This window comes from Uranotaenia lowii, chromosome 1, assembly GCF_029784155.1.
Source record: "Uranotaenia lowii strain MFRU-FL chromosome 1, ASM2978415v1, whole genome shotgun sequence".
NCBI classification, from domain to species: domain Eukaryota; kingdom Metazoa; phylum Arthropoda; class Insecta; order Diptera; family Culicidae; genus Uranotaenia; species Uranotaenia lowii.
In genome coordinates this window covers 5,062,751-5,072,129 of record NC_073691.1, presented here as the reverse complement: position 1 = coordinate 5,072,129, position 9,379 = coordinate 5,062,751, and positions in this window count along the sequence as shown.

Below are 9,379 nucleotides of genomic sequence, written 5' to 3'. Positions count from 1 at the left end.
TCCAACACAGTTTTGTTGGAGTTCACGCTGCAGAAATCTTTTCCGGATTTGTAAAAAAAACACCAACACAAGAATATAACACCGCCCAAATTCCTGCTCATCTCAACTTCCGATTCAAATTCAAATCATACCAATAATACTGTTAGTTATCTGGTTCACCAAGCTCCATCGGAAAGTACAAAATTGTTCTGATTATCGGTCCAAGAAATTCACTTCTATGGGTCTTTGATGAAATTCTTATTTTTTGATATTGTGATCTTAGAATTTCCAAGACGGTCACATGGTACCAAGTACTTATTTCTTGACCAAAATCATCCAGCACACCTAAATTAATCCCAGATATTCGAAAATGGGCATCAATTCGGTTTAATTGCAAGATAGTGCTGCCATCTATGACTTGAAACTAGAGAAATAGCGTTTGACTATTTAAAAACATTAGTATTTTTGAATTTGAAGCCTGTTTTTTTATTCAAATTCAGCATAAAATTTATGTTTCGTCAATTTGCATCATGCTCATGAATGATAATGAAGAAATAAAGCAGTTTGATACAGTATTATAGCTCTAGTATCAAATTCCTAAACGCTAGAGGAGCATCTCTTAAAACCCCCTTTTAATACCTTTGAAAACCTTCGGAATTCTGGAAAAATACTTAAAATGCAGTTATCTATTCAAATAATGCGTAGAAGCATTATTATTCACTTTTACACAGTAAATTTTGAAAAATAATCTTGTTTTTGTTGAAAAACTCAGGTGGTGCTATTCTTATTTCGCACCCTTTTTTCACATTTTTGGTCCTCAACGCCAATTGCTACGTCCAAAAAAATTAAACTTATGCTTGATTTATCCGTTAAGCAATTCAGAACAAACTGTGGAAGAAAATTTTCGTTTTTTTCAATCATTCATATTTTAACAAGCAAAACACATAGTGGTGCTATTCTTATTTCGCTCACTGTATTATGGCGTCCAGTTTGATCCCATCGAATCCCGATTCTTTGAATGACTCATTTCACGTTTTCTTAACATAATTTTTGACCTTCAATGGACCAACAATGATTGTATCTTATTAGCACTCAGTGAAACAATAATTATTATCTTCTAACAAATAGTTGGAAATTTATTACATGCTTCCCATTGAAAGAACTTATTTCATATCATTTAACTACATCAATACTCACCCCCCTGCACCAGCCTCATCATCTGGGAACCGGAACTGTACGCCATCGAGGAACATCCGACGATCCGCACTTGGACACCACGTTTGGTGGCCCGGAGCAACGCGTCGCCGATACTTTCGACCGTACAGATGTACATACAAAGATTGACCGAAACCCGGGCTCTATCGAGCAGCGAAACGATCCGGCGGATGTGTTCCGTCGTGAAGCTGGCCATCGTCGTTCCGGGCGTATCCGGTTGGCTCGATCGCTCGTTCGCGAAATACACCTCGATCATTTGCTGCGAAGCCCGTTGCCGAGCACGGCGCCCAGCGCACCAGGATCGCCAGCTTAGGTAACCCTCGTACATCACTTCCGACCCCAAACCGATTCCGAGCATCAAGGCGGACACGCGAACCCACCGAGGGACCGACGAAAACAACTCGAACATGGTCTGCCTATCTCGTGTAAACTTGGCACCCAATAAAAGCACGGAAACCGCCTACACAACCCTTTCAAACCGAACGAACACGTTCCGAAACTATAAGTTCGATTTTTTTTCCTTTCTTCTTCAAACAATCGACTTCCGACACAAGGGAGCAGCAAAATTGGACCGTATGCAGAAAATTGCACTTCGAGAGAGACCGAAAAAATCGCAGAACGCTCACCGTCACATATAAACAAACCGAACTGAAAGATCGCGGCCCCCGGTTGACTGTCAAAGACAAACGTCAAAGCGAATGTCAAACGTTTTGAGGTGAATTCGCGATAGAGATGTGAGGCGTGTAGATGGCGATTCTACACGCTAACTTTTGGCTACCCCTTAACGAATACTTTTGACCCGTTATTCAATAAGACTGGGAGAACTCCTTTTTCCGGATACAGCCCCTTTACCCTTTAAGGGGTACTTAGCTTGATAACGCTTCAGCGGATGAAATTTACCCCTTATTCCAAATGCCTGCAGATGATAATTACCCCTTATTTGAAAGGCTTTCGTATGGTGGAAATTTCAGGAGCTGCTTATGGGAAATATGATTGCTGGGAAATTAATCACAACAAGATATTAAAGCATGATGTGTTTATTTATTTAAATGACAATAATATTTTAAAAACTTCAATTTTTTTTTAAATTTAAATTTAACCTGAATATGTTAGTCCGCCACGAATCGAGTTTCAAATATCGGCTTACTTTAGTCGCGCTCATTCTGAACTGTGCAGCTCTGAAATAACAAGAAGAAATAATTCAGAAAGGAATCAATATAAATATTCAATGAAATTCTTACAATCTTTCTCATGGCTGGCAATTTGCCGGACGAATAGCAACGTTATGCATGTAACAACATCTAAACCTACCCCTTTGAAGCGGACTTAAGCTTTTCGAAATAAGGGGTAATATTGACCCGACAAAATGACCCGTTATTTGACAGATCGTGGAGGTTCTCAATAACGGGTCAATTTTACGCCTTTAAGGGGTAGCCAAAAGTTAGCGTGCACGCTAACTTTTGGCTACCCCTTAAAGGCGTAAAATTGACCCGTTATTGAGAACCTCCACGATCTGTCAAATAACGGGTCATTTTGTCGGGTCAATATTACCCCTTATTTCGAAAAGCTTACACGCTAACTTTTGGCTACCCCTTAAAGGCGTAAAATTGACCCGTTATTGAGAACCTCCACGATCTGTCAAATAACGGGTCATTTTGTCGGGTCAATATTACCCCTTATTTCGAAAAGCTTAAGTCCGCTTCAAAGGGGTAGGTTTAGATGTTGTTACATGCATAACGTTGCTATTCGTCCGGCAAATTGCCAGCCATGAGAAAGATTGTAAGAATTTCATTGAATATTTATATTGATTCCTTTCTGAATTATTTCTTCTTGTTATTTCAGAGCTGCACAGTTCAGAATGAGCGCGACTAAAGTAAGCCGATATTTGAAACTCGATTCGTGGCGGACTAACATATTCAGGTTAAATTTAAATTTAAAAAAAAATTGAAGTTTTTAAAATATTATTGTCATTTAAATAAATAAACACATCATGCTTTAATATCTTGTTGTGATTAATTTCCCAGCAATCATATTTCCCATAAGCAGCTCCTGAAATTTCCACCATACGAAAGCCTTTCAAATAAGGGGTAATTATCATCTGCAGGCATTTGGAATAAGGGGTAAATTTCATCCGCTGAAGCGTTATCAAGCTAAGTACCCCTTAAAGGGTAAAGGGGCTGTATCCGGAAAAAGGAGTTCTCCCAGTCTTATTGAATAACGGGTCAAAAGTATTCGTTAAGGGGTAGCCAAAAGTTAGCGTGTAAGTCCGCTTCAAAGGGGTAGGTTTAGATGTTGTTACATGCATAACGTTGCTATTCGTCCGGCAAATTGCCAGCCATGAGAAAGATTGTAAGAATTTCATTGAATATTTATATTGATTCCTTTCTGAATTATTTCTTCTTGTTATTTCAGAGCTGCACAGTTCAGAATGAGCGCGACTAAAGTAAGCCGATATTTGAAACTCGATTCGTGGCGGACTAACATATTCAGGTTAAATTTAAATTTAAAAAAAAATTGAAGTTTTTAAAATATTATTGTCATTTAAATAAATAAACACATCATGCTTTAATATCTTGTTGTGATTAATTTCCCAGCAATCATATTTCCCATAAGCAGCTCCTGAAATTTCCACCATACGAAAGCCTTTCAAATAAGGGGTAATTATCATCTGCAGGCATTTGGAATAAGGGGTAAATTTCATCCGCTGAAGCGTTATCAAGCTAAGTACCCCTTAAAGGGTAAAGGGGCTGTATCCGGAAAAAGGAGTTCTCCCAGTCTTATTGAATAACGGGTCAAAAGTATTCGTTAAGGGGTAGCCAAAAGTTAGCGTGTGTATACCAACACGTGAAAAGGATCTATCTTCAAAAATAAACAAAAACAAGGTCAACATTTCTAGAGTTTGTTTTGATTAGGTCGTATGAGCCACCTGACATGTTTCCAGAAAATCGAGGTTGAAGTTTTGCATAACGCTTTCAATTCTAGTATTTTAATAATCGCTAAGAATTATCTGGAAATTGAATATGCGATACAAAAACATGTGAGAAATATGTTAATGTATTCGAAACAAGCATTAGTTTAGTTGTTCGAGAAAACATGCAGATACGACATTTTGCATTACATGTTTGGCACTAACGACGTTTTGCATCTTTGTTAATTTTATACCTTAACTTGATTCCATTTGTTATCCACTCCGTTATTTCTTCTTCAGAACTAAATTTAACACTAGCGGAAGAAGAAAGCATCTGCAGCGATACTTCAAGTGCCCGCTCAGAGATGCTTGCGAAATCAGAGCTACGAGAAGTCCTCTAGGAAACAATCCTGAGCATTGATTGTACATTGCTGGTTACTTTCTGATGACTTCGATAACCGTTCGAGGAGAGAGGAAAGTGGCCAAAAGCTGTAGTTGAAAATATGAAGTTAAAATTCGCTCAGTCTAAAAGTAATGTTTATTTAACTTACCAGCAACAAATTGGAAATATTCAGTGCACTGAGATAGCTAAAATCACTCTTTCAAATGGTTTTCGTAAGTTATTTTGATGTTTTAAGCTCTTTGCTCCCGCACTTTCTGCAAAAATGCAAAACGACCGATAAACCACCTTGGCGAACTGTTTATTTTGCGTCCTTTTGCATGCACGGCAATGCAGGGCAACGCAAAAGGTCGTTAAAACCAAGTAACCAACCCCCTGGCAACTTGACAGTTTAGTCGAGTTTGCTGTGCCGTCTTCAAAATGGTAGATGTCGCACTAGTCGCGTTTGTTTACATGCATCCTGGGTCGTCCCTAGCAGCGGCAACGTTCATTTTCCATTGAAACCACTTGATTTTGTTTCGGCATCCGTGGATGCAATTCAACTGACGAAATACCATTTTAAAAGGGCACATAATCAAAAGTGATGCAAAAAAGAAAAATAAATAACTTTATAATTAAATTTTATAATAGTTGTCAATGAAATAAGTAATTTTATTTCAATCTATTTGTGTTCCATTCTCGGTTCCAACTTAATAACATTTCTGTTTATAGCAAAGATTACAAAATGGCCATCTTTCATCCGAATCCGTCAAGGAATATTTTAAGGAATATCTTTCAATATTCCTTGCGAATCCGTTGTGTTTTTGTTACAAGGCGTCACCAGATAGAGTTATGAGTTTATTTCGTTAAACATAACGTGGTTTGAAATAGTTCCGCTATTTCCTTAAGTTTATTACGGTAAAATTTTATCCAGCTGAATGTTATGAAATATTAGTTTAACAAATATGTTGAGATAGTAAACACTGAGAATGAAAGCGGAAACGAGTTGAGGTGATGGCTTTGCATTTGCACAAGTGACGTACAGATAAAATTTCGGAAAGTTTAATTCAAAAAAAAAAAATAGTAAGTAGCATCAAATGTGAAGATTGCAGAAATGAACTTTTCAATAGTTTTATTGGCAGATTAGAAGTTAATGCCGATGTGTTAAAGGTCTGCAGAATAACCGAGTTGGAGGTAAAAATTGTAGAACAAAATCATCAAAGTATAAACTTAGTATACTATATTATGATATCATAATGAATCGAACTCTGACACAGGTTTCAAATGATGCACGGAATGTTTTTAGAGGATTAGCCGAAAACATTTTGGATCAAGATGCTTTAGTTAACCATCGAAACTTGTTGTTGAAATTATGTGTTGATTGTGTTTCGGATGGAGTCCTTCGCTAAGCAACTTAATGATTCTAAAGAATCTCTTCGAAAAAAACTAACAAAGGTAATATTGTTTAGAAATGAATAAAATGTTGTTTTTAAAATTTACCATGCAATAACCCGCATGAGCCAATACTGTACGCTGAATCTTCCGTATCATTCTATTCTGATAACATTAATAGTAACGTTCGATATTGCATCTTGGCTAAATGTGCCTTTGCTTGAACGGATAAAATATTATTCCCGAAAGATACGATGAATATTCTTAGGAACAAAATGATTAATTTTGCAACGCAATCAAATGATAGAGAATTATTTAAGAAAGATACAATTAATGGTCTTCAGAATTAATTGAGTATTTTAGCAACACGCACATACTTCTTCGCTGTCACATCAACACGCGTTGTCAAACTGTGTAAAAAAAAGTTTCTCCCGGATCAGGTCGGGCAAATTTTATTATGACTCGTCCAGTTACGAAACTGGAACCGGAAGACGAAGGCTTCGAAGAAGGATATATGAGGGTAAGTAAAATACGTTTTTGTATTCATTGTGGAAAACTGAAATTGTTTTTTTATTCTCAGGCACAAGCTGGAGGAAAAATCCGAAGAAACTTTTTCTTCCGGAGGCAGAACCAATGCAAGGAAAAGCATCACTACCCGCCGACCGGTTTGGCAGTGATGCAGCAGCAGGCTGCAGTTCGTAAGTGCTGCAGCGATGGAACATCCGGAAGCTGTTCCTGCAAACATCCGCGGAAGGTTTGTTTTTTTTAATTAATCATTTTAGAGGAATAATAAACTACACTCAGGCAAATTCTTATTACAATTTTCATAAGATGCTTCTTATGAACTGCTATTTAGAGTGTAAAATTGTTTTTCATAAGAGTCTTATGAAATTCTTCTTATTCTCATACGAAGTTCTTATGAAAAATAGAAGAATTGGCATTGTGAAAAAATAATGAACACATTCATTCAATTATTCATGTATTTCAGCTTCTTCGGAAGCATTCACTAATTGTAAAGTTACTACTTTTACTGATGTGCATGTGCATGATTTTACTCTTCTAAATGGTAAGTTTGAGTTGAAATTTATATCTAGTTGAAAATATTTGAAAACTCAATAAGAACATTTTGTGTTTTATTTACTTTTCAGCTTGGTTACCGGCAAAAAAGCGCGAAGTCAAAGGTCCGAGGTGCAATAACACTTTTTTATGGAATCGGGTGTTGAAAGGCAGGTGATTGTCACCATGATGTTTTTTCATACGAATTAAGCAGGGAATAAAATAAAATGAAAAAATTATCTTGAATTATTTTAATTTTATGCGACATTTCTTTTCCCATAAGAATATCTTATGAAAAGCAATAACCCCCTCATTGAAACCGGTGTTCATCCTTTGAGTTCATTCCATCATAAGACAATCTTATGAATTTCATTATTTTTTCTTATGGCGCCACTTCATAAGAGAATCTTATGGTCTACATAATAGGATTTTTCTGAGTGTATAGGTATGTGAAATAAAATGAATAAGAGTACATTAAACTTTTTTTTTTTATTTTTTGCGGAAATCCAATTGCAATTTATAAAATTAACAAATCCCCAAATTGGGTTTGAATCTTTTCATTATTGGGTGACGATATGCTCTATCGTTACCTTTTTATGAGAGGATCATTAGATAAAGATAACACGAATGATCAAACCGTTTTAGAACGAGTAGAAAAAAGCAAAAAAAATGAATGGTTACTCTACTTAACGACCCGTTCGCTGTATCGTAAAGTGCGTCCAAACGATTCCATTCCATGGAAAAAAGACTACCTTAATCGTACATCAATAATCCAAAACTATAAAGCTAATCTTTCGTGTGTCTTAGGAGGAAGATAATGGAAATCGTTATTGTATAATACTGTTCTATGCGGGAAAACATTTACAAGATTTTTGAATTAAAATTTGTTTGTGTATTTCATAAATAAAAGCCATTTACCACGCTGACTTTTTTGACCATATTATCGTGTTTTTCTTTAAATATCAACTCATTTTCCGCTTAATAGGTGATTCTTAATCATTGTTTTTAAAAACTTTTTTTTTCAATAAAAAATATGTTTGAAACCTTAATTTGTCGAACATTTCATTATCCACCCTTTCGATATGTTTGTTGAGTGAAAATGAGATTTTGACAGAACCAGAGAACCAGAAAAACTGGCACACGCGATTAGTATGGGAAACGTCAAGTTGCCAGGGGGTTGTATTAGCCCTATTTGGAATTAAAATAATAAAAATTTTGGTTGGGAAAAAGCAGAAATATATTTTTGTTTATAACGATAAAAAAGACTACTTGGAATTGAACTTATCGTTTGTTTCAGAGTAATATAGGCCCTTTTTGAAAATGAACCATAGTTTTGCCATGAAAATAATAAAATTTTGGGTAAAATAGAAAAAAAAATAAGCTTCGAAAAAAAATAGTTTTCGTGGATCAAAACTACAATTTTTTTCGTGGTTTTGAAAATGAAAGATTGATTTGTAATGATTCAATGTAATTCATATGAATTCAATAGAAAATATTAGTTGATGATATTTTCAGATTCAGATGGATGTACAAATGATTTTTTCGAATATTTCTTTATTATTATGCATGCAGAACAAATCGACAATATGAGCGCTAATAATCGGTTTGGTGTTATACACATAATACTATTTAAAACGGGGTTTCACTTCGTCATTAACTCCTCCGGCTGGATTAGGAGCAACACAATCGAAAACCGGAGATGCCAACTTTGAAAGGATCTTTTCGTTCTGTGCTATTCGCTTCTAGAATCAGCTATTTGGAAATACCGTGCCATGCATATCGGATCGACGGAATAAGTTCTATGGAGTTGGAAGTCGAGGTCTATCTGGAAAATTAATGTTATTCATGGACATTTTACAAAACTTGCTTTCGATTTTTATTCAAAAATATGAGTAACCTTTAATCCTTTCATGCAACAAACATACGGGTAAAACGTTCCATGACCCTGGCTTCGTCGGCAATTTGCAGGAACCCAGAATCCGGTAAATGATGAGGCGCCACCCGTGCTCCACTTCCAGCCACAGGGAGGGACCGATAGTTGGGAATATTATTCGATCAGCAGCGCAAACATCAACCCGGACAGCAATGATCCGCTCAGGAAAACTACCAAAACATTGACATCTGCGATTGGATCTCTCCTGCTGCTGTTGAGCTGTGCCGTTTTCCGAAACTTCGGTTCGATTCCGTTTCCACAATCCATTGTTAAGGTCTTTTTTCGGTGATGTTTTATCACACACGCAACACATTTTTGCGAAGTTTAATCCCGTTTCGAAAGCTTCTTACTCGGGGAACATATCCAAATAACGTTGAACTGATGATAACGAACAATCGGGTGCTCAAATTTTTTGATATTTTTTTCTTTTTGCATTTTTCGACTTATCGTTTACACATATAATGAATAAAACTGAGTTTTGAATGTAAATTAAATCAAATTTTATTTTTAACTAACA